Source organism: Mus pahari, unplaced genomic scaffold (assembly GCF_900095145.1).
Source record: "Mus pahari unplaced genomic scaffold, PAHARI_EIJ_v1.1 scaffold_9943_1, whole genome shotgun sequence".
Taxonomy (NCBI): Eukaryota; Metazoa; Chordata; class Mammalia; order Rodentia; family Muridae; genus Mus; species Mus pahari.
In genome coordinates, this window is record NW_018393500.1 from 20,399 (window position 1) to 25,045 (window position 4,647).

A 4,647-nucleotide genomic window follows, 5' to 3' on the forward strand; every position below is an offset into this window, starting at 1 on the left:
GAGGTACCATGAGGTGCTGAGAAGAGGGTATATCCTCTTGCTTTAGGATAAAATGTTCTGTAGATAGCTATTATATCCACTTGTTTCATAACTTCTGTTAGTGTCCATGTGTCTCTGTTTATTTTCTGTTTCTAAGATCTGTCCATTGGTGGGAGTGGAGTGTTGATGTCTCCACTATTATTGTATGAGGTGCAATGTGTGCTTTAAGCTTTACTAAAGTTTCTTTAATAAATGTGGCTGCCTTTGCATTTGGATCGTAGATATTTAGAATTGAGATTTCATATTGGTAGTTTTTACCTTTGATGTGTATGAAGTGCCCCTTCTTGTCTTTTATGATAAATTTTGGTTGGAAGTCAATTTTATTCAATATTAGAATGGCTACTCCAGCTTGTTTCTTCAGACATTTGCTTGGAAAATTGTCTTCCAGACTTTCACTCTAAGGTATTGTCTGTCTTTTTCCCTGAAGTGGGTTTCCTGTAAGCAGCAAAATGTTGGGTTCCTGTTTGTCTAGCCAGTCTATTACTCTATGTCTTTTTATTGGGAGAATTGAGTCCATTGATGTTAAGAGAAATTAAAGAAAAGTAATTGTTGCTTCCTGTCATTTTTTTTTGTTGTTGTTGTTAAATGTGGGATCCTGTTCTTGAGGCTATCTTCTTTTAGGTTTATTGACAGATTACTTTCTTGCTTTTTCTAGGGTGTGGTTTCCATCCTTGTGTTGGTGTTTTCCTTTTATTATCCTTTGGAGGGCTGGATTCGTTGNAAGATACTGTGTGAATTTGGTTTTATCATGAAATACTTTGGTTTCTTCATCTATGGAAATTGAGACTTTTGCTGGGTATAGTAGCCTGGACTGGCATTTATGTTCTCTTAGGGTCTGTATAACATCTGTCCAGGATCTCCTGGATTTCATAGTCTCTGTTGAGAAGTCTTGTGTAATTCTACTAGGCCTACCTTTATATGTTACTTGACCTTTTTCCCTTACTGCTTTTAATATTCTATCTTTATTTAGTGTATTTGTTGTTCTGATTATTATGTGTCAGGAGGAATTTCTTTTCTGGTCCAGTCTATTTGGAGTTCTGTAGGCTTCTTGTATGTTCATGGGTATCTCTTTCTTTAGATTTGGGAAGTTTTCTTCTATAATTTTGTTGAAGATATTTGCTGACCCTTTAAGTTGAAAATCTTCATTCTCATCTACTCCTATTATTTGTAGGTTTGGTCTTCTCATTGTGTCCTGGATTTCCTGGATGTTTTAAGTTAGGATCTTTTTGCATTTTGCATTTTCTTGCATTTCTTGCATTTTCTTCGATTGTTGTGCCCATGTTCTCTAAAGGCTTCTCTGAAGGCCATAGAATCAATATACTGCTGAGGAGCACCAGACAAATTCTTGATTCCCATAATCATGCTGTTTCTGATAATAATGGAGTCATAAACTTTCCCAGGGAGAATATTTGGCAGAAAGAAGAACATGAAGTAGAATATGTGCATTATTATGCAAATAAGCTTTACTCCTACAGCAACCACCAGCAATCCAAGAGACTCATGTCCTGCTCTAGGGTTGGGAACTGTGTCATCCCATCCCTCCCAAGACCATGCTGAACCCAGAAGAATGTAGTAATAAAATGACTCCTGCTAGACTCATAGATCTGAGACTTGCTCAGCCATCATCAGAAAAGATTCCTCTATTAGCAGATAGAACCATATACAGAGACCCACAGCTAGAAAATTTTCAGAGAGTAGGAGACCTTGAGACACTTGGCGAAATAAATCACTCTGCTTTGCCCAAGATGTCCAACACAAAATGAACTCAGTATAATCTTTGCAGGTTCTTTTCTATGTGTTATGACATCTGTCTTTGTATTTTTACAAAGTTCCTGTGTTGAACTTGTGTGTTCCTGTCTGTAGGTGTTTATTGCGCATTTTTCTTCTGATTGTTTTGTACTATTGTGGTTTATTTATTTTTGTGTTTAATTATTGTTTATTTTTATTATTGTTTAGATGCTTTTTAGTTTCATAAGTAGACATAGAAAGGGTGTGGATCTGGATAAGTGAGGAGATGGGAAAGAACTTGGAGGACTAGGGGAAGGGGAAAAACTAATCAGAATGTACTAAATGAAAAGAAAGTTTTTTCAATAAAAGAAAAATATAATTTTAAATAATGAGGTATGGTAGGGATCCTTTGTGATCACAGAGCTGGAGAGGGAGAGACAGGAGAATCCATGAGGCTGCCAACTTGAAATGTTTGGCAATTCTCAGGTCCAGAAAACACACTTTCTATCAAAGCATGAGGTGAATGGTTTCTGAAGAAAAATAGTCAAAGTGTCTCCTGGCTTCCAAGTATAAATGAACATGTATCTTTTGCCAGTGTAGATACATAGAAGCATATACACATTCACAGAAAATATATTATATAAAAAAGATATTGTATATCTGTATTTGTATTATCTGTATATAAACAATTTTAATTTACCAATAATATTTCAATAAATGTAGATGAAATTAATTGCAAACAGGCATATGAAAGTTTCAGATAAGTCTAATTGAGTAAAACTCTGGTAAACAATGAAAAAACTAAATTCACATTGTTTTTATAACCCAGAGAAATTGGAATTATTAAACAGAATTAAAGCTACAATTTTAACTAAACTTGATGAATCAGAGATTAAAACGCTTTCAAAAGAAAGGCTTAAAAAATTACTATCAGCGAGGAGCTTCCTTTGTATGTAATACTACAAACATTATTTAAATCATATGAAGAATCTCACTTTGCTCCTTGACAATTAAAGTTTAAGAAATATTTATAATTTGGACAAAATCCAGTTACTGGAGCTATAAACATGGGACCTAAAGTCATCTAAAACTCCAGTTCCAGGGGATCCCATGACCTCTTCTAACCTCTTTGAGCATCAGGAATGCAGTCATATAGACATATTGACATAGCACTTACAGATATAAATAAAAATAAGTGACATCATATTAAGATTTAATTTATTTATATTACTACACTGTAGCTGTCATCAGACACACCAGAAGAGGGCATCACGTCCCATTACAGATGGTTGTAAGCCACCATGTAGGTTCTGGGAATTAAACTCAGGATCTCTGGAAGCATAGCCAGAGATAATCTCTGAGCCATCTCTCTAGCCCCAAGTAAATCACTTTTAAAAGAAGAGAAATAATCATGTTTTAGAAAGTCTGTTGGCATGTTGATTGCAGGTTTTTCAACACATTGATTACTCTCTTATCAGAACTGATTTGTACTAAAGGAGTAATTGTGGGATAGGCATTCACTACAAGCTTCTGAACAGTCAGGACAACTGGGTCATACATCCATTACAGGATGGAGGTGGATAAGATGATGAAGTCCACCCAGTACATGACCACAAAGAAAACCACAAGTAGTAAGATGGTCTGGGTGGCCCTTTCTCAGGGGACAATCTCAGGTGCCTGATGCTATGAAGATGCTTGCAGTGCCTCTGGTGTATGAACAAGATAATCACTATATATGCATTTGTGATCAGCATGACTCCTACAAGAAACACATCTCTGAATGTTGACACTGTAAAAATTAATCCACTGATGATGTAGTTCATGGGAAATAGTGAACAAGATTTAGTGACTCTCATCTGGTTCGTCTCACTCACATTGTTAAAACCACCAACATAGAATATGTGACTATTGATCGAGAAATTAAAAAACCAAATATAGAAAACAGTATAGATGCTGTATTTTTTTAGTTTATGCTTAAATTTTGCCAATAGTGAGGTATGGGGACTGATTGTGACAGCCTGGAACACACTCAGGAGGCAAGTGATGTAGATAGAGAACCCTCTCATCACCCTACTTGTATAAAAAATTGTCTTACACTTAAAGTCAGTCTCAATGTTCAGTGACTCAAGTATGTCTGTAAGCCAATTATCCCCTCCAGTTATCAAAAAGAATATGTGAGCGAAGGTCAGTTGACAGGAGGTCAGATCCATGGGCTTTGGTCTATGACCTGGGATTGTGAAAGTATAGAAACAAAGGAGAAAATTATTGGCTAGAACTCCAAGTCCAGCTTGGAAATAAAGGATATTCATCAACGAGGACGTAAGTGGTAAGTGTATTCATCTTAAGTGCATATTGGATGTGTATCTCATATATCTGAAAAAAAAATAGAGTATACATGAGACTTGTGATTTACTGGACAGTATGTCTAAATCATCATTCTACTAATTTCTGATTAATCTTTAGCTTCTGATGTTCCAGATGAATATCATAGACTACATTTCTATATACCACCCATGTATCTGCTCTACATGGACTATTATAGATAAAAAAATTCATCCACACTCATATCTATACAGTCTGAAGACTTTGTCTCATGCACCTGAGTCTCATGCCTTAGAAACACAATCCTATTGATTTAAATTTCCTCATTTTATGCTTAACTATACAGAACAGTGATGATAAGTACACAGTATTAGTCATGTCCTTACAGAAGAACAAAACATATGTAGTCTTGGGAAAAAATTACATAAGAAATAGAAACATTCAGGTCATTCATTCTCATGTTCTTTAATTTTACTGTGCTTTATTTCACAGCTATCCATGTTTTGACTCAGAATTCTAATGGAATCACAGTTATAATTCATGATAATCTCACTATTT

At 35.3% G+C, this 4,647-nt stretch overlaps 1 pseudogene; it reads right to left on the bottom strand.

Annotated features, from left to right (window-relative positions):
* Window positions 1–3,183: 3,183 nt before the first annotated feature.
* On the bottom strand, window positions 3,184–4,091 carry LOC110315567 (annotated as a pseudogene).
* Between the last annotated feature and the right edge of the window lie 556 nt (window positions 4,092–4,647).